General features: G+C 40.8%; 1 long non-coding RNA gene across 1 annotated transcript in view; it reads right to left on the bottom strand.

Annotated features, from left to right (window-relative positions):
- Positions 1-3,743, bottom strand: part of LOC129503579 (uncharacterized) — a 46,805-nt gene extending 43,062 nt beyond the window's left edge. The window contains exon 1 of the long non-coding RNA XR_008663198.1: positions 3,587-3,743. This is a non-coding gene — a long non-coding RNA (uncharacterized LOC129503579). The remainder of the gene's footprint in view (positions 1-3,586) is intronic.
- Between the last annotated feature and the right edge of the window lie 18,521 nt (positions 3,744-22,264).

Genomic DNA, 22,264 nt, shown 5'->3' with positions numbered 1-22,264 from the left:
CCATTATCATATGGTTTCACTCATGTGGAATATAAGAAATAGCACAGAGGACGATAGGGGAAGGGATGGAAAACTGAATGGGAAGTCATCAGAGAGGGGGAAAACCATGAGAGATTCTTAACTCTGGGAAACAAACTGAGGGTTGCTGGAGTGGTGGTGGGTGGTCACTGGGTGATGGGCATTAAGGAAGGCACATAATGGGATGAGCACTTGGGTGTTATATGCAACTGATGAATTATTGAACTCTTCACCTGAAACTAATGATGTACTCTATGTTGGCTGATTGAATCTAAATTAAAAAAAACAAACAAACCTTTGTCAGTGCTAAGGGTAGATGACCTAATTCAAGACTCTTGGTTAGCAGGTCACATTAATATGATTTTGGATACACAAAGGTAAAGTCCAAAGCTGAGATGGGCATGTAAGGCTAAACTGCTCTATATGACAAAGAATAAAAATGTAATTTCCTTGGACAGCCTGAAGAAAAAGAGGCCCAAGAAATAAAAACTGGAGCTCCACATAAGTGAGAAAGGTAAGAGGAGCCATGCTACATGGGAGGAGGCAAGAGTTGGAGAATAAGACATCTGGTAAGAATCTGGCAAGATAAAGCACAGAGTCTCTCCATGGAGGCTGAGAGAGAAAGAGCAAGTTTGGTGAGAACAAGAACTCAGAGCCGGGGGTGAGGGTGTCCCTGGAAAATGGCAGAAATCTTGGGAACTTGACCCCAATTTAATAAAAAAGTGACCACGACTGTCATATCTCAGGAATGAAAAAACAGTGAATAAATCCAACCTTCATTGTCCTCCTTTCCATCTTTTAAGAAACTGATAGAAATAAATAATCAAAGTGTCTTCTTGGAAACACACACACAAACACACACGATTTGATGTGAACCGTGCCCCCTGGGGTCGTGCAGTAAAAGGCGGGAGGCAGTGCAGCAGTGTCACTAGCAGAAGGTGCGGCTTCCAACTCCACTGAATGCTTCGATGATCAGAGAGGATGCAGATGTGCACATCCCACCATTAAAACAAAACAAAGTCAAGTAAGTGCTGGAGTCTTACTCAATTTTATCCTAGACTATTCCTATTAGGGGAGGATTTATTAAGATAGTCTATTGTCTTGGATAGGACATCAATTAGTCTTCATTTGACATTGAATTACATTGACACTCAATTACTCTTCGTTAAAAAATAATAAACCTGAAAGTACTGTTTTAATTCTTTGTTATCAACATGCCTACAACAAAATACACAGGAGAGCAAAGAGTAATTCTATTTAAATCGGTGTGTATTTTTTTTTCCACTTGGGAAACAGAGCACAGAACAGCGATCCTTTTATGACCACACCTAGCATTTAGATATGAAGTTATCTTGTAATCTTGAAGTGAGGTCAAGGTGACCACTGTGACTCAACCAAGTCCAGCCATCCTGAATTGGAGGACACTCAAAAAATGCTACTCCAATTTGTACAGTCCTATCTACATGAAGAAATAACTGGCCTTGGGTCAACACAAGAAGTGCTGAAAGCATCTATCATTCTGAAACATGGCTTTCTCTTCCATCTATTTCTTATAACAACAGAACAAAGCAGAAATCAAGCAGCAAAAACATAGCTCAAATGCTGCAGCCAACTATTTTTTTTTTCACATTCTGCCCACACCTTAAATAAACATGAAACATCATAACGAGCTGCAGTCAGATACTACAGGAAACGGCAAGGCCAGAAGAAAAACCTCCAACATCCGGCCTTCATCTGACTTCTACACGAAATCTACTTTTGCTTCATGACTATAAATGTTGCCTTGCAAAAAGTTAAAATCAGACATGATGTCACAGAATGACCAGGTCCACGCTATCTTTCTCAAAATTAGTATTTTTTCTGAAAATCATCTAGCACACATATCGAGGGAAAAAAATTATGATGTTTTATCAGAGGAGGCCAAAACTAAACTAAGCTAAACATGCGGTTTTGTATCACTATTGCCAGACACAACACATGGACAGGGTTCAACATGAGTGTACATTCCTTTGGATATTTTCTTAAATGCCTGTTAGCTATATGTGGCAATAATTATAGTGGAGCTGGGTCAGGGTATTTATAAAGCTTTGTTGGGACCTAACATCTCTTTTGTTGTCCAGAGCAACAACCTCAGGAGAAAACAAAAGAATCCTGGTGAGCAGAACATCGGCAGCAAGGAGTGCACATTTTCTTTCATGTATCCGTAGGACACAAATGAATGGGGCCTGTGACCTGGAACCAGCTAGCCCTGGCACTTAAAATGGCAGCTTGGGGGCAAACTGAAAGGTTTGGTGTCAATCTGTTTTCTGGGCTACATAGGATGAGAGATTTTCATTCTGTTTGGAGACTCAATAAAAAGACCTTGAACCAAACTGCCTGCAGAGCCCAAACTTGTGTATTAACTATCAATTCTGACTTTTGCATGCCAATCTCACAAGGATTTTAACTTTTTTGATTCCGATCATTTTACTTTTAGTCTACTTCAATGATTTTTTTTTTTTGAGATTTTATTTATTTGAGAGAGAGAGAGAGGAGAGCAAGCACGAGAGAGAGTGAGCATGTGTGGGGGGAGGAGGGATGAGAGGCAAAAGCAGGCTCCTCGCTGATCAGAGAGCCCGATGCAGGAGCCCAGGGTCATGACCTGGGCCCAAGGCACATGCTTAAGGAACTGAGCCACTCGGGCACCCCTACTTCAATGATTGTTTTTTTTTTTTTTTTTAAGATTTTATTAACCCATGAGAGACACACAGAGAGAGGCAGAGACACAGGCAGAGGGAGAAGCAGGCTCCCTGCAGGCAGCCTGTTTCAGAATTCGAATCCAGGACCGCGGGATCATGACCTGAGCCCAAGGCAGGTGCTCAACCGCTGGGCCACCCGGGCGTCCCTATTTCAAGGATTCTTATTAACACCCCCACTTTGATACTGAATAATGACCAGAATGACAACAGCTGCCTCTTAATAAATGCTCACTACACGGGCAGCCCGGGTGGCTCAGCGGTTCAGCGCCGCCTTCAGCCCAGGGCGTGACCCTGCAGACCCCGGATCGAGTCCCACGTAGGGCTCCCTGCGTGAAGGCTGCTTATCTCTCTGCCTGTGTCTCTGCCTTCCTCTCTCTGTATCTCTCATGACTAAATAAATAAAATCTTTAAAAAAAAAAAAAAAAAAGAAATGCTCACTACGCGCCAGGCCCTATATACGCCAACTCTTCCTAACTGCAACAACTCTACGTAGTAAATATTATTCTCCCAGCTTACAGATGAGGAAACTGAGGCGCGGAGAGGTCAGAGAGAACCTGCCCAAAGCCACACCGCTACTAGGGTGGGTGCAGCCAGTGCGCACCCAAGCGACCTCCTCCACCTCGTCCACAGCAAACGGAAACCCCTCCCATCTTTCCTCCCATCTGCTATCCTTCCACCTGGCTCCTGGTGACACTGTGGAGGGAGACCTGGGATGACGCTGCTCGCCGTGCCCACTACCCAGGGTACCGGGTGTGCGGCCTCTCAGATGCCCCGAGAGCCTAACCGGGGGACACCACAGACAAAGCCCCCCGCCCGGGGGAGCTTACTACCTTCCGGGAAGACGAGCAGCAGCAAGGCCGCCAACCACCTGCGCTGGTCCTGCCTGAAGGGAGCTGCAAAGGCGCATCTCCCGGTTCAGAAAAGCAAAGTCTGGGCGCACCATAAAGGCAGGCAGCAGCCGTATCTGCGCTGCACACCCGCCGCCTTTTTGTGACAGACGGGGTAAAAAAAAAAAAAAAAAAAAAAAAAAAAAAAAAAAAGCTACTCCCAAAGCTTTTCCAGGCGGCCCGCAAGCCCCGCCCCCCCCGAAACTTCCCAGACTGGCCGAGGACTCTTACCCAGGAAACGCCTGGGCAGGAAGTAGGGCCGCGCGGGCAGCGTCAGGATGCATCCTGGGAGTTGTAGTCCGCGCTCAGGATGCGCAGGCGCAGGGGTGGAGGCGGCGCGGGGAGGGGCACCCAGGAGCAAAGCCCCACGGGGATTGTAGTTTTGTTTTGTTTTGTTTTTTTTTTTCCATGAATCACACTCATGAAGGGCGTCCGAAAATCAGACCTTGCGCATGGAGGACTTCTCGTTTCAGACGGCGAACGTGCCTTCCGCGGGCTTGGTTTGGGAACCCGTGGGGTCGCCCTGCATTCAGCTTGTAGAGCTGACGTGGATTATGGTAGCCCCCAAGTGGAGAGAATGGGGCGCAGGACGGGCCCCACAGTCTGCGTGCAAATGGGAATGTGCAACGATGAGAACATGCAGCGGGGTCAAGGGGAGGAAGACGCCCCCAAACACTCAGAGAGAGGACGGACCTCGGTATCTACTTCCCGAATCAGAAGAACATTTTTTTTCCCAGAAATTGTGTAAAAAAGGATAAAAAAAAATTAGGTATTTGATACCCAGGCTAATGCAAGGATGGCACAGTTCTGGAAGGATATGCATCAAAACGTTAGGATTGTTTTTCTTTGGAATTACCTGTTTTTACACTTTTATGTGTTTTCTGAGTTGTTTACGGGGGCTAAGTATTCCTTTCTGGTAAAAGGTACTTCAAGTTTGAAAAAACTGTACAGAGCAATGTTTTAGACATCCAGTATCCTTCCTTCCCCCTTCCTTTATTTATTCCTTTTTTTTATTATTTTTTTAATTTATTCCTTTATTTCTCCCCTCTTTCTTTTCCTTCATCTAAGAGGAAAAAAGAAAAAACTTCACAAATAGAGATGCCCTTCATGGAGCCCTTTCTCCTCTGCAGAGAAATACACACACATGTACACACACACAGGCAAATGCACCTACGCACATTCATTCTGCAGTGTGTCAACGTACAAAAGTTTGTTAGTATTTGTTTTTCAGATAATGGTGTCATACTTGCTGTTTATATCATTCTGTCATTGGCTTTTCTCATTACCCTGCGTCCTGTTTTTAAGATTCATCAAACACAATCCGTGTAGTTCTAAATGATTCATTTTAACGTCTATGTACCATTCCATTATATGACAATGACACAATTTAATCATCTAATCTGGTAAGGGATATTTACTCTGTTTTAAATATTTTGCTCCTGCAAACAATATTGTTATGTACATTGTTAAACAGGTGCATGAGTTTCTCTCAGGCATTTACCTGTGACGGCAGTTGCCGGGTCTCGGGAGTATACCTATTTTCAGCTTCACAAGATTCTGCCAAATTGCTTTACAATGTAGTTGAAGCTCTTTGCACTCTGTCAAAATTGATTGTGAATTCCCTGTGCCTCCCATTCTTGCTGTGTTGCCATAACCTCATTATTGTTAGCTCCATTGACTTAAAATAGTATCTATTATTTTAACTTATATTTACTTTGTCAGAATTTTTAAGTTTTGAAAGTGGGTCCTTTTTTTTCTCCTTCTCTAAAAGAAACATATATTATTTATATAGTAGAATAATTTTTCTTAGATTTAGATTGCATTCTGATAATGATGTCTATATATTGTTGTTGATATATATTGTCTATATATTGATGCTCTCCCGATATTCTAAGCTTTATGTTCTATTTTATATTGCTTGTATATTTTAATTATTTTTAATTTTATTATGTGACTTTTCGCTATCTTTATGTATGTCACAGACTAAACAACACTTCCTCGATAATGTAGACAACACTGTATTTCTAATGAGGTCTGCCTAAGGCTGCCTCAAGTTTCTAGCGATTACGGCAACAAACAGTGTTGTGTATTGTGTACTCTGTACTCAGAGTATGTGTACATATTGCACCTATAGGCCACAGAAAGCCCTCAACCTTTTTCTCCTAAAAGGCTCCTCACCAGAAACCAGCTTTTCCTACTTCTGTTTACTTCCAGAATTTCTAATTATTTGGCCTAGATCTTTTGGCCCTTCCCACTTCCATCTAAATCAGTTTATTCTTTCTCTTAATTTTTTTTTCAGGCATCAACTCTGTATCTTGCTGTCATACATAACATTTTTAGGAATCAGTTGTATTGAGATAAAATTTACACATAGTAAAATTCACCCTTTTTATTGTATAGTTCATAAGTTTTGACAGGCATATGTAGTGATATATCCACCAACAAAATCAAGATAGAGAACAGAGCCATCCTGCCCAAAATATTCCCTCATGCTCCTTTGTAAACAACTGCTCCAACCTGAAGCCCTGGCAACCACTTATCAGTTTTCTGTCCCTATGGTTTCGCTTTTTTGAGACTGTGATTGCATTAGTCTGCTCTGGTTGCTGTAACAAATTATTATGGCCTGGGTGGTTTAAACAACAGACATTTATTTCTCATAGTTCTGGAGGCTGGGAAGTCCAGAATCAAGGTGCCAGCAGATTCTGTTCCTTGTGAGAGCCTGCTTCCTGGCCTGGCTGTTTACCTTCTCACTGTGTCCTCACATAGAGAAGAGAGTGTTCTAGTCTCTCTTCCTATTTTTGTAAAGACATTAATCCCATACTGGGGGAACCAGGGGCATCTTTTTTACCTCATTTAAATCTAACTTCCTCTCAAAGCCCCCACCTACAAATACCATTGCATTTGGGTGTAGGCCTTCAACATAGGAATCTTGGGGTGGGAAACACAAAACATTCAGTTCACAGCAGTGATATAAATAAAATCGTATATTATGTAGCCCTTTGAGACTCAGTAAAATGCATTTAAGATTCAACCATATAGTTGTATGTATCAGTAGACTTTTTTTTTTTTTATTGCCAAGTAGTATACCAATACATAGATGTATGGCAATTTGTTCGTGGCTTCATCAGCTGAAGGAGATTTGTGTTGTTTCCAGTTTGGGGCAAATATACACAAAACTGCTATCTCCATTTGCATACAGGTCTTTGGGTGAAGGTTAGATTTCATCTCTCTTAGGTAAATACAAAGGAATTGGTTTGGTATGTCATATTTAAAAGTGCTTAGCTTTATAAGAAATTGCCAAAGTGTTTCCAAAGTGTCTGTCCCATTTTGTGTTCCCACCATTGTGCTTGACAGCACCTGCTGGTGTCCTTCCCCCACCCCCACTCTAAATGTGTGTACTGATTCCTCATTATCGTTTTAATTTGCATTGCCCCAGTGACTAAAGATGATAAACATTTTTTTCATGTGTTTATTTGCCATTTGTAACCCTCCTTTTTTCTTTAAAGATTTTATTTACTTATTTTTTTGAGAGAGTAGGGGAGGGGAAAAATCTCAGGCAGATTCTGTGCTCAGCACAGAGCATGATGCACAGCTCAATCTCACGACCCCAAGACCATGACCTGAGCCATAACCGAGTCAGATGCTTAATTGACTGAGCCACCCAGGTTCCCCCATAACCCTTCTTAAATGAAGTGTCTGTTCAAATGTTTTGCCTATTTTCATGGATATATAAATATATACACATCACGGACTTATTTGTCTTATTATTGAGTTTTGAGAGTTCTTTATAAATTCCTTTATCGTATATGTTTTGCAAATATTCTCATAGCCTGTGTATCTCTTCTCATCATTTTCTCTAGAGTGTCTTTCAAAATGCAGAACTTTAAAATTTTGATAAAGTTCTATTTTTAAAATCTTTATTTTATGGACCAATCTTAACAGATTGCCATTTCTAAGAAATCTAATTGAATTTACAAGGTTTTTCTCACATATCTTCTGAAAGTTTTAGAGTTTTAGAAGTTTTACATTGAGGTCTATGATCAATTTTGAGGATTATTTTTGTGTGTGGTATGAAGTATGGATCAAAGGTTTTGTTTTTGTTTTAGTTTTTTTGCATATTGATATTCACATGTTCCAGCACCATTTGTTAAAAAGTCTATAGTTTCTCCATTGAATGGCCTTTGTTGAAAATCAGCTGCCCATTTATGTGTGGTCTAGTCACGGATTCCGTTTTATTACATTGATCAGTGAAGCTTTACAATAAATCTTGAAATCAGACAGTGTAAGTTCTCCAATGTTCTCTTCTTTTTCAGATTTGCTTTGACCATTCTTGTTCATTGACTCTCCATAAAAATGTTAGAAAATGTTGATTTCTACACAAAAAAAAAATTTGCTGAGATTTTGATTGGGGTTGTGTTGAATCTATAGATAAGTTTAGAAAATTTGATTCTTAATAAAATTGAGTCTTCAAATTAATAAAATAAAAAAAAGAAATTCTGCCTATGGATAATAGCCTTGACCCACATCTTTTTAGTCCCAGCCTGTGTGACCTTCCATCTTGACCGCCCACGGGGTTGGCACTTGCTTAGCCAGCCCTCACAATTGCATAAACCAATTCTTTGTAATCCCCCTCGCCTCTCCTCCCTCTTCCTTTCCCTCCTCATCCCTCTCCTTCTCCTTGAAATTTTATATCTCACCTTTTATTTAGGTTTTCTTCATTCATTTTATAGTTTTCAGCATATGGATCTTGTACGTTTTGTTAGATTCATACTTAAGTATCTCATGTTTTTGGCAATATTGTAAATGGTACTTTAAAAAACTTTCATATCCAATTGTTGTTGTTGTTAGTATATAAAAATATTACTGGTTTTTATATGTTAACATTGCATCTTGTGATTTTTGCTTAACTCATTTATTATTTCCCGTAGATTTTTAAAGGGTTTGGATTTTTTAAGCATGGACAACCATGTCCTCTGCCAATAGAAATAGTTTTATTTCTTATTTTCCAGTATATGTGCTTTATTTTTCTTGCCTTTTTGCAATAGCTAGGGCCATCAGTATATTATGCATTAGAAGTTATGAGAGTGGACATCCTTGATTTGTTCCTATGACATTAGGGGAAACCACTCAGTTTTTTATCATTAAATATGATGTTAGCTAAGGATTTTTTTTTATAGATATCCTTTATCAGCTTAAGGATCTTCAAATCTATTTATTGTCTTCTAAGAATTTTTATCATAAATCAGTGTTGAATTCTGTCAAATGCTGTTTTGTATCTATTGAAACGATCATGTGGCTTTTATTCTTCAGTTCCTTGTTATGGTGAATCTTATTGCTTGATTTTCAGATATCAGACTGGCCTTACATTCCCAGGATAAACTCTGTTTGGTCATGATGTATTATTCCTTTTATTAATTGCTGGATTTTACTTGCTAATATTCTGTAGAGGATTATTGTGTTTGTGTTCATGAGAGATATTGGTCTATAGATTTCTTTTTTTGTAAAGCCTTGTTCTAGTTTTGGCATCAGGGTAATGTTATTCTTATAAAAAGAATTAGGACATCTTCTCTCTTCTTCTATTTTCGTGAAGAAACTTGGTGTAGAATTTGCATTACTTTTCCCCAGTGAAGCCATCTCTGATGGTTTATTTTATGTGTCCAATTTAACTAGGCCATGATAGCCAGATATTGGTCAAAGATTATTCTAGGTATTTTTAATGTATTTTTAAGGTATTTGCAAGGGTATTTTTCAGGTATTTTTCAGATTAACATTTAAATCAGTAGACTTTGAATAAAGCAGATCACCCCTCATCTGCTTATTAGATGGGTGGGCCTCATTAATAAGTTGAATGCCTTAATAGAAAAAAGACCAGCCTTTTTGAAGAAAGAGGAAATTCTGGCAGCAGACTACCTTTGGACTTCCCTGGGTCTCCAGCTCTGGCCTATCCTGCAGATATTGGGCTAGCCAGCCTCCCAATGTACATTATTATAAATTGTTTCAGGGCACCTGGGTGGTTCACTTGGTTGAGCATCTGCCTTTGGCTCAGGTCATGATCCCAGGATCCTGGGATGGAGGCCCACATTGGGTTCCCTGCTCAGCGGGGAGTCTGCTTCTCCCCCTGCCGACCTCCCTACCCCCACTATGCTCTCTCTCTCTTGCAAAAATAAATAAATAAAATCTCAAAAAAAAAAAACCTGTTTCATCACTCATTTGCAAAAATAAGGTAACTAATCATAACACTCATCCCCAAAAACAAAAGCTGTTCTCAGTTTTATGACTTTTGGAAAACAAAGAAGAAAAAGTGTATTTGGTGTCACCATTTATACCTTCAGAGAAAAATATTAGTCATGTATTTCATAAACTGATACAGTTTCTTACAAAAATGTTTCTCACATCTCCAGATAATTCTCTTAAGTTGGGAGGGTGAAGATTACAGTGCAGACATAAGCATCTTAATAAATTTTGACATGAAGATCTTTTATTTCTTGACATTAAACAGAAAGATATCACAAGAGAGAAGTCTTATTACTTAAATGAAACATAGCAAAAATTCATCTTATTGGGACTGTGCTTTAGCCTAATTAATAAGCTTCTTCCTGGGGAAAGGGAAAAATGGCTTCTGGTAAGATGACCACTTGGGAATTTGAACCTATAATCAAAGAATATACAGTTGGAGCTAAAGGATAAAGTTGTTATCAAAGAAATTGGATAAAATCTAGGAAGTTCAGGAAGGACAAAGTTGGATTATTTTTGGAAATTTAGATATTAACAAATTAGTATAGAGTGCCACATAGAGCCACTGACTTGTGATTTTTATTTCTTCAATTATTTATAGTTCATCATTAGTGGTGTTGATGTTATCTTTATAATTTTAATTAGTTACATTATTATATGGTTTAAGAAAATAATTAATAAAGGGCACCTGGATGGCTCAGTTGATTAAGCATCCGACTCTTGATTTTGGCTTAGGTCATGATCTCAGGATTGTGGGATTGAGCCCCACATTGGGCTCCGGGCTCAGCACAAAGTCAGCTTCCCTCTCCCTCTGCTCCTCTCCCTACTTGTGCATGCTCTCTCTCTCTCTCTCCCTTTCTAAAGTGAATAAATGAAATCTTTTTAAAAAAGAAAATAATACAACATAGTAAATAATTACAAAATATGTAAAATAGTAGTAGTTAACTCTCACTTATCTGTATCAAGGGAGGGAAAGGCTGAGTTCAAATCACTGAAAACTATGAATTCTTCCAGCTGGGCAGAAGCTGTGATCAAGTTTCTAGTGACCTAGACAAACTTTTAGAAGAATAGAATATCCCACATGGGTTAGAATGTGGAGAAATGGATCCTCATTTACACTGTTGTTGGAAGGGTGTATTGGTATTGTTTTCAAGGAAAGTTGTCAATTAAAATTTTAAATATTCTTCATCTCAGAACTTTGCTTCTTGTTATCTATCCTAGAGTAGCACTTGTACATGTACACAAAGAGGTATGTATAAGGAACTATCGAAAACAACGTATAAATCAGCATTAGGAGAAAAACTAAATTATAGCATATCTATAGAGTAAAAATATATTGCAGCTATCAAAGAGAACAAGTGAAATCTGACACAAAAAATTCTCAAGGACAGACAATTTAGTGGGAGGAAGGAAAGGGAGAAGTAAGCTGTGTGATAAAGTACATAGTGTGCTATGGTTTATGTCTGTGAAAAAAAACTTTATCACTTATATGAACAAGAAGTGTATGCATAAAAAATGCATTTTAAAAGGTCTAGAAGAATTCGCTTAAGACCTATAACAGTGTCTACCTCCAGAGAGAGGATTGGGATGACAGTCAAGACAGATTTTGCTTAATATTACAGTGTGATTTTTATAACTGGAATGCCACCTTCAGGTATTATTACTCATACATCTTTAAAATTTATCAAATAAAAGGCATGCAGAAGAGAGAACAAAGCATTCAAACAGGTTAGGCAGAAAAAGAGAAATACAAATAGCAAAAAATGTCCCAAAAACATTTTGAAAATGTATCAAGAATTAATGATAGTTTTTTTTTGCTTGATGAAGCTATGAATGATTTATTTTTAACTTCTCTTCCTACTTTTCTACATTTTTCAATTTTTTTTACAATAGAAATTCATACAAGAAATTTTTAAAGGGCTAGGAAATGGCTGATAAATCCCAACAAGCATGCTTCCATCTTGAATCCTTACTCTGCCAGGGAGGGTAATATAGTCTATTTGGAGTATGAAGAGATTTCTAATGAAAATTCCCATGGAAAAGTGATATTTGACATTGAGTGGCCCTCTCCTGATGTGTGACAGACCAACACACTGCTACGCTGGAAACCAACTTAAAAAAAAAAAAAAACCCACCCAGATTTGTAACATTTTCTGATTTCCATGGTGTTATGGGTTGAATTGTGTCCTCCCAAAATATATGCTGAAGTCCTGACCCTCAGTACCTCCAAATGTAACCTTATTTGGAAATAGAGTCATCATAGATGCTCCATACTAGAGCAGGGTGTGCACTTAATCCGATATTACTGATGACCTTATAAGAAGAAGAGAAGAGATGCAGATAGACCTGCAGGGAGAATGCCAGGGCCCACACAGGTGGAGACTGAAAAGCTGTATCTACAAACCAAGGAATGCCAAGGATTGATGGCCACTACCAGAAACTAGGAAGACACAAGGAAGATTCTACCCAGAATGTCAGACGAAGCATAGCCCTATTGGCACCTTGACTTCTGGTCTCCAGAGCTGTAAGAGAATATAGTACATGTATATGATTGATATTATAAATATAATATCAATTAGTTACATCATTACATTGGTTAAGAAAATAATGCTACATAATAATTAATACTTAACATAGTAATCGGTAACTCTCAATTATGGTACCTGGTGGTACTTTGCTAAGACAACCCTAGGAAACTAACAGCCAGGTATTTATACTTCTTTCGTGACCATTTGATATGACTTCACTGAACACAGAGTTTGGATGGGCTATGCACTGCTGGTTCTCATGAGCCAGCATAAGCCAGCTCCAGCACATTCCTGAATAGCAGACATAGGCTCTTCTAAGTCATAGAGAGTTCTATCAGAGAAGAATTGGACATAACTTGATGATTTGACCAAACACTTTCAGCGCAGAAGTATCCTCAATGGACATTGTCTTACGTTGTGTGCACCTAATTTTTCTAAATCTGTATGTTGATTTCAAGAAGCACATTAACCTATTTCAGTTCTAGAGAAGCAAGTGCAATCATGAATGTGAAAGTACCTGATAATCTTTCAAGTATCAATGACGACATGAGGGAATATAGGTCAAGTTACTGGGTTGAAACTAATTCCTATGTACATTCTGACTGTTACTGTCAGGAGGTTTAAAACCACTTACTACTAATATATCCTGGATCAAGAGAGACAAACACACATACACACAGTGATCTTGGATACACACAGGAGTGTCAGGACACTGGAATCTTCCTGCAGAACCTCTCTTCTTGCTCCCATCCCTCCAGTGAGGACCTGGGGCTTTGGAGTCAGCGAGGCCTGCGCTCAAATCCTGACTCCGTCGCTTACAGCCTATGTGACTGAGGAGAAACTATCTAGCTTCTACAAGCCTCAGTTTCCTTATCTGTAAAATGGTGGTGATTGTACAACTAAATTAAAAGGTGATGATAGAACTTAATGCGGGGCAGCCCCGGTGGCGCAGTGGTTTAGCGCAGTCTGCAGCCCAGGGCGTGATCCTGGAGAACCTGGATCGAGTCCCACATCAGGCTCTCTGTATGATGCCTGCTTCTCCCTCTGTCTGTGTCTCTGCCTCTCTCTCTCTCTCTGTCTCTATGAATAAATAAATAAAATCTTCAAAAAAAAGAGAGAACTTAATGCAAAGGTCTATTATGAGGATTAACATATTTAATGCAACACCTGGCATATAATAATAATAAACAGGGAGTAAATAATAATTAAACTAGGGCAGCGACTCTCTGATCAAGAAGTGCTTAATCCAGGGGGCTGAGCAGCACAGTTCTCAGAGTCCAGCTACAGAGGCTCCTAGGACAGCAGCATAGGAGGGAGCAAGGTGCTACGTACCCCACATGCTCCGCTGTGTGGTGCCTTGAACCTAGGGAACATCCCCCACCTCTGATCGGTTTGAACCCTGGCTCCTCGCAGGGATTTTGAGGCCTGAACCCACCTACGGTTTAGTCACGCCTCACCAAAGCGAATGTGTGCAATGTTGAGAGGAAGCAACAAATGTGAAAGATCAAGATGAAAAAAGACAACATCTCTTTATTTTTTTTATTAATTTTTTGGACAACATCTCTTTAAAAAGTCAGTGAATGGGACGCCTAGGTGGCTCAGCGGTTGACCATCTATCTGCCTGTGGTTCAGGGCGTGACCCCGCGGTCTCAGGATGGAGTCCCACATTGGGTTCCCCATATGGAGCCTGCTTCTCCCTCTGCCTGTGTCTCTGCCTCTCTCTGTGTGGTTCTTATGAATAAATAAATAAAATCTTTTAAAAAAAAGAAAAAAGTCAGTGGAGTCCTCTTTCTTGACAGGCTCTGGAAGCAGTCCCCTCCGCCCTCCCCCCCCCCCCGCACCCGCCCTCCCTCATCCATCGGGGACACATTCCGAGACCTCAGGGAAATGCCTAAAACCGAGCATAATAGTACTGAGCCTCACACGCACTATGTTTTTTCGTGTGCACTCACTCCTGTAATAAAGTTTAACTTCTAAATTAGGCCCAGCTGGAGATTAACAACAACTAATCATAAGACACAACTATTACAACAATATGCTGCAATAAAACTCTATGTGACTCTGGTGTCTCTACGTCTCAAAACGTCTTGTTGGAGGCCCTGGGCCTTCTCAGGGGCACGGGAGGTCACCCGAGGCGCAGGAGGAGAGGCGGTGCGCGAATGACGCATGCGCACCGGCCCTCAGCTCGGAGCACCTGCTTCCAGGAGGCAGGGGCCTCCGCAGAGCCCTTCCGCTTCTGGAGGAAAGAGCCGGACTCCTCCAAGGTCAGTGTGCCCCGCAAGCAGGACCTTAGCTGCCTCCGGTATGTTCAGCAAAGCGAGCGCCCCCCAAACACGTCTCCATCGCCATTCTGGGGTGTGATGGAGCCACCGCTTGTCGCATCTTGGTCCCGAGACACACAGGTAAGGGGGCTACCTGCGTGACACACTGGGAGAGAACGGGCACAAAAGCTGAGGTCCCCTGGATCACGAATTCCACAATAGGATCCTCTTTCCAGCGTCGCCCCCTGAGGAAGGGTGCAAGGGCGCCTCCTGGTCGGCCTGGCTGAGGACAGGCAGGCACCCTCACCAAAGCTTCCTTAGCGTCTTGGTGAATTTGACAGGAAGATGACATTCACTTCGTGACAGTACGTGTGACAGAATGAAATGGACTCTTGGAAAAGGAAAACCCCACAACTCAAGGCATTGCTGTCGGCTTCAAAACCGGGGAGCTTTCCAGAGCCTCCTCCTGGGGTGGAGGTCGGGAGGAGGAGCTGCGCACTGCGCTAGTTTTCAGGGCGCTGTGCCCTGCTTTGGAAGCAATACCAGGCCCTGAACGGCCCGGATCCAGTGCACACAGCTAGTCTCCCATCTGTAAAATTTCATCTCCCGTGCCCCGTCCTCCTCCCACCAGCCCTGTGGAATGCTCTGCCAGCCAGAAGGCAGTCTCATCCTTCACCTCTTCCTTGGTCCAGGCTGTGCCCGCCCAGTGGGAACCTGCTCTGCCGCCCCACCCACTGCCTCTTCACCCTCCGGGTCACACCTGAAAGCCCTGCCTCTTACGCTAGGACTGCCCATTCCCTTCAGGGGGACCTTCTCCCCTACTTGGCGTTATACTTGCTCATTACCTCCATCGCAACATTTATCAATTTCTATTATAATCATTTCTATTTCTCCTGGAGAGATAAGCCTCTTAAACATAGAGGTGATTTGGGTTTTCTTTTTCCTCCTTTCTGTGTAACACAGACGTTTAAATACTATTGAGTGACAACCAACAATTGATTAAGCGGTGAGCAGTTTACAAGGTATGGTCAATCACGATATTGCTACTGATTCTGGAAGTGACTCAGTTTTACCTATTATTAGCAGTCATCATCATCCCACTTATTTTGCAAATGAGGAAGCTAAGGTTCAGGGGAACTTGGCTTGAGCTATTCAGCTGGTGGATGGCCAAGCTGGGGCTTCATAGCTTGGATCTGTAGGCAAGAAAGCAGCGAGGCAGCAGAGCAGCGGAAGAATGGAAGCCTCAGCTGATGTCCAGCTCATCAGATCTTTTGACTTACAGCCCTGGCAAGAGAGCCAGGAAGCTGAGTGTTTAGGATCCACCAGATTTCAGATTTTAACCGTACTGTATTTCAGTTTTCTCTTGTATAAAATGACAGGGTTACACAAAATAAGTACTTCTCAGTTATCTGATATTTTATGTCCACTAATATTTCTAATGGAGAGATACCCAAATTTCCCTGATTTCTGCTGCCCTGAGGCCAAAAGAAACACCTAACAATTGTGTTTATTAAGCAGTTAGGTCTAAACAACTTAATAGTAGTAGCTGCTGTGGTGTCCAGCTGTGTGTCCCTCAAAAACTTAATAACCGACACTGCCTCAGGAGTCACCCCAAAGTGCTTCTGCTCACAATTTGGGAATCACAGTTCTAATCAAAGAAGGGCTCTGTTCTGGTAGAAATAAAAATTTTTCTTTTTAAAGAAAGAAGTTTATACCATCATGATCCAAGTTTTATAGCCCTGAACATTACAATGGTATTATTAAGGGTATATTTTAATACCATAGTTTTAAAATAAAACATTTTTTAAATTTTTATTTATTTATGATAGTCACAGAGAGAGAGAGAGAGAGAGAGAGAGAGGCAGAGACACAGGCAGAGGGAGAAGCAGGCTCCATGCACCGGGAACCCGACGTGGGATTCGATCCCGGGTCTCTAGGATCGCGCCCTGGGCCAAAGGCAGGCGCCAAACCGGTGCGCCACCCAGGGATCCCACCATAGTTTTAAAATAAAGGTAATTTTGTTAATAATCTGAAACACTGAAAAATATTGCTGAGAATATAGTTTACTGGTATCGCTATAGAGCACAAACTAAATTCTAATATTATCAGAAATATTATACCTCTAACACTTAGAAATTAAAATCATTTTGTTAGAAAGTAAATTATAGGGGCACCTGGGTGGCTCAGCTGGTCAAACATCTGCCTTCAGCTCAGGTCGTGATCCCAGGGTCCTGGGATCGAGCCCCCACATTGGGCTCCCTGCTCAGTGAGGAACCTGCCTCTCCCTCTCCCTCTGCCTGCCACTCCCCCTACTTGTGCGCTGCCCCCCCCCGCGTTAAATAAATAAATAAAAATATTTTTAAAAAGAAGTAAATTATAGTAATACGACAATCACTTTTATAGCTGTCATTATAAATTTACAAATAAAAAAATCATCGCCAGAAAACATGTAACAATTAGCTAACCTTATTGTTGAGAAAGCTGCAATTGCATTTTACTGAATAGCATCTCTGTTCTTGGGATAAAGTTTAAAACAGCAACTAGAAGAACTTTTTTAAGCAAAAAATGATTTTATTTTTAGGGATGTCATCATAAAAAAGCTATTCTCACATGCTAAGAATAACATTCTTTTTCATTTAGTGTGTCATGTTATCTGTGCTTTAAATCCAAACAATTGCAAACTCTTCATAAGCTACTGTAATGCTAGTTCAGCTAATAAATTGATAAAATTCCCTTTCTTTGTAATCCTAAATCACAAAGCATTTGTTGCAATGCTAATAAGAATAAATGGACATGAATGGGCCACCCAAAGGTTCTCCCATTCAGGATCATCTGCAAAGAGAAAACATCCATTTAATTGTGTTTCTTGCTTATCCGGGTCAGTAGGTACCAATTCCAACATGTCCAACTGCACAGAGACTGAGCCTAGAGCAGCAGAAGGTGATGTATGAAAACACAGGTACCAGAGGAAATTGGGGGAGAGGCAGAGCAATAATTAATAGCTGGCAGGTGTGGTCGGCAGGATGAAGGAGGTAGCTGGTGGGCTAGAGGAAGAGAATTAGAAGCAATGATGCTCATCCAAAGTTATGTTGATGAACAAGCCAAAAGGCCACAGATGGGTACTCAGTCAGTAGGCTGATCAAAAGTAGCAAAAATAGCATCCTTGGCGCATGGATATGGAGACTGAGGAATTAATTTTACTCTTAAACTTAATTTAGTTTTAATTAATCTTTATTTTATTATTTTTAATATTTTTTTATTTATTCATGAGAAACACAGAGAGAGAGAGAAAGAAAGAGGTAGAGACACAGGCAGAGGGAGAACCAGGCTCTATGCAGGGAGCCCAACATGGGACTCGATCCCAGGTCTCCAGGATCAGGCCCTGGACTGAAGGTGGCACTAAACCACTGACCCACCCGGGCTGCCCAATTTTTATTTTATTTTAATTAATTTTTAAATATTTTATTTATTTATTGATGAAAGACACACAGAGAGAGAGGGGCAGAGACACAGGCAGAGGGAGAAGCAGGCCCCATGCAGGGAGCCTGACACGGGACTCGATCCTGGGTTACCAGGATCAGGCCCTGGGCTGAAAGCAGCACCATACCGCTGAGCTACCCAGGGATTCCCTATTTTAATTAATTTTTAAAGATTTTAAAAATCTTTTAGTTTTTTTTACTGTGGTGAAATATATATATAACATGTCCCATTTTAGCCATTCTTAAGTATACAGTTTAGTGCCATTAAGTGAATTCACACTGTAGTGTAACTATCACCACCATCCACCTACAGAACTTTTTCATTACCCCAAACTGAAACTCTGTACCCATTAAACACCTCCTATTACCCTCCCTATGCAGCCCCTTTGCCCCAGACATCACTCTACTTTCTGTTTCTATGAATTTGGCTATTCTAGGAACCTCATATAAGTGAATCATATAGTATTTGTCCTATTGTGTCTTGCTTCTTTCATTTGGCATAATGTCAAGTTTCATACATATTGTAGCATGTATCAAAATTTCTTCTGTTTTTAAGGCTAAATAAGATTCTATTGTATATATATACCACATTTTAAAAAAATCAGTTCATCTATCAATGGACACTTCAGTGCTTCCACCTTTTGGCTATTAGGATAATGCTGCTATGAAGACAGTTTTACAAATATCCATTTGAGTCTTTGCTTTCAATTCCTTTGAGTATATACTCAGAAGTGAAATTGCTGGCTCATACAATAATTCTATGTCTCTCTCTCTCTCTCTTTCTTTCTTCCTTCCTTCCTTTCTCTCATTCATTCATTTATTTATTCGTCCATTTTTTTGGAGGGACTGCCAAACCATTTTCCACAGTGGCTATACCAATTCACATCCCTACCAGCAGTAATAAGAGTTCCAACTTCACCACATCCCCTCCTACACTTGTTATATTCTGTTTGTTTATTTGTTTCTTTAATAATAGCTATCCTGAAGGGTGTGAAGTTGTATTTCATTATGGTTTCGATTTGCATTTCTCTAGTAGCTAGTGATGTTGAGCATCTTTTCATGTGCTTCTTGGACATTTGCATATTTTCTTTGGAAAAACAGCTATTCAATGCTTTGCTCATTTCTAATTGGTTTTTTGGTGGTGGTGATTGTTGTTGAGTTGTACAAGATCTTTATATGTTCTAGATATTAATTCCTTATCAGACAGATGATTTACAAATAATTTCTCACATCCCTAAATTCTTTTTTCACTCTGTTGATAATGTCCTTTGATGCATAGGAAGGGGTTTTGTTTTTGTTTTTGTTTTAAGTAGGCTCCATGCCCAGCATGGAGCCCAATGTGGGGCTTCAATTCACGACTCTGAAATTGAGACCTGAGCCAAGATCAAGAGTCAGATGCTTAACTGACTGAGCCACCCAGGCACCCCAATATACAGAAGTTACTTATTTTGAATTTTGTTTTGTTGTTGTTGTTGTTGTTGTTGCTGCCTGTATTTTGGGTGTCAGAAAACTTTTAGTTTTTAATTGTAAAAATATCCCGTCTTCTACCTCATATATACCACTGGGCCAGATCCTTTTAATGGCTAAGATTTGGTCAGAGGCAAATGCATTTTGAGGTGGAGAACAATTATAATTTCAGAAATGGAATGGAAAACTAAGGTAATTATTAATGTTCCAAATGCAAGTGGAGAGGGCTCAGTATGCCAGCAGTTTACCAATCAGCTCTAGGAGTCTGTTTTAGAATTCCTAAATAGTGCAGGAGTGGGGTTCAGTACACAGAAGCCTTTGAGACCAAATAGGTGTGGAGATGAGATTGATGTAAGATGAAGTAGGATAAGATGGGATAATAATATGAGTAAGGCTTTTGTTTAGAAAACTGAAAAAAGGGGATCCCTGGGTGGCTCAGCGGTTTAGCGCCTTGCCTTTGGCCCAGGGCGCGATCCTGGAGTCCCTGGATCAAGTCCCACGTTGGGCTCCTGGCATGGAGCCTGCTTCTCCCTCCTCCTGTGTCTTTTCCTCTCTCTCTCTATGTCTATCATAAATAAATAAATAAATTAATAATAATAATAATAATAATAAAAAGAAAACTGAAAAAGTGGAAGCTTTACTCTGCTGCAGGATACAAGGTAGTAAGCACACTGGTGGAAGACCCCCTGCTTATTCTGCCCAGAGAGAGGGGTTTGACCTCTTCCTGAAATTTTATATTAAAATGTGAACTTTAGGGCAGCCCCGGTGTCTCAGCGGTTTAGCGTCCCCTTCAGCCCTGGGTGTGATCCTGGAGACCTGGGATGGGGTCCCAGGTCGGGCCCCCTGCATGGAGCCTGCTTCTCCCTCTGCCTGTGTCTCTGACTCTCTCCTCCTCTCTCTCCTCCTCTCTCTCATAAATAAATAAAATATTTTAAAAATATAAAAAAATAAAATAAAATGTGAACTTTAAGATTCTGTAGGCTTCTTTTAGACTGTAGGACACTTTGGCCTCTGGATCACTATTGCCCTTTACAACCCACTCCCCTAAGAAATTCAAACTTAGGGGTGCTGGATGGCTCAGCCTGTTAAGCATCTGACTATTGATTTTGGCTCAGGTCATGATCCCAGAATCCTGGGATCAAGCCTGGAGTCAAGTTGTGCTCCCTGCTTAGTGGGGAGCCTGCTTCTCCCTCTCCCTCTGCCTGCTTCTCCCCCTCCTTGTGCAAGCACTCACATGCACACACTCTCATTCTCTCTCTCTCTCTCTGTTAAATAAATACAATCTTTTTAAAAATTCAAACTTACATTCAAGTTAATTTACCCTCTGTTGATGAGGGCAAGTTGCTCCAGGTGTGAAAGTTTAGGGCAGAAGCTCCTACCTACTCCTCAGGAGATTTAACAGAAGTCTTGCCCCCTGAGGGTCCCAGTTAAGAGCAAGGCCTCTTCTTTGGGTTGAATCAGCTGAATTTCCTCCTGGGCATATGCTTTGCCTTCCTCAAGACTTCAACTCTGGAAAGACACTTAATCAAAGACTATTTCCTTTTAGGGTCCTTCCCTGCTTATCTTCCAGTCATTTGTGCTAAGAGCAAACTGCCCCATCCCTGTGCTGCCCTGGAGAATTGAAAGCTACTCCCAAGGTACATAGACTTTCTACTGCTTCACAAACACACTGCTTCACCTGGATAGGATGTGGCAGGAAAGTCAATAGTGATTATCGCTTGCCTCTGAAGGTCTCTAGATGATCTGAATCTCGCAGGGCTTTATTACTTTGCAGTCTCCTAGGCAGACGAGAAGTATTTCCACTGAGGACAAGATAACCAGCCTGATGTGACGTACTTGCTAGTTATGTCGCCAGCCTTATCAACAAGGGACTTCTGCTCAGACTCCCCTTGCTCACTGGTAGAGCAGATATGTGTCCACTCAAGAAAGCTGACACCGGGAGGGAGCTGACTTCACCAGTGCGGGATGGCACACTCTGTGTGATCATGAGGCAGCAGCGATCCTACCACATGGGCAAAAGTGGAGGCAGTGGGAAAGCTTGAGCAGGGATGACGTGGGACCCTTGATATGAAAGGTGTTCTTTGTGCTATTTAAGTGATATCAGGGAAGACTTATGATGGGAATTTACTAAAATCAGTCTGTTATAGAACATCTGTGGCTTGTAGATTTATTCTCTTCCGGCAAAACTTCTGTGTAGCTAGTATGATTGTGACTGGAGGAGCCAAGTGCCTATTAGGGTAGGAAAATTTTTCCTGTACTCTACAAGGTTCTTCCGACTGGTCTAAGAATTAAATTGACAGATACAGATTAACAGGAAAAAATCAAATTTGAGTACATATATATGAGGAATCCACATCTTTGGAGATATCCAAAGACAGGCAAAATGAGGTATATATATATAGATATATATATATATATATATATATCATTCTGGACTAAGGAGAAGTAGATAGGGGTCTGAGGCTTCAGAGAGAAGGAAGGCAATTCACAGAAAGAATGGAAAGAGCAAATGTTTAGTAAACCAATGCTTGTTAGGCCATCCAGAAACAATGGGACATGGACAGGACTTTGATCAAATAGGCCTTGCTGTTATGCTATATGTTGGCCAATCAAACTCCAATAAAAAATATACAAAAAATAAAACAACCAAAT

The sequence above is a fragment of the Nyctereutes procyonoides genome, unplaced genomic scaffold (assembly GCF_905146905.1).
Source record: "Nyctereutes procyonoides isolate TBG_1078 unplaced genomic scaffold, NYPRO_anot_genome, whole genome shotgun sequence".
NCBI lineage: Eukaryota > Metazoa > Chordata > Mammalia > Carnivora > Canidae > Nyctereutes > Nyctereutes procyonoides.
This window is presented reverse-complemented; position numbering and strand designations above follow the sequence as displayed.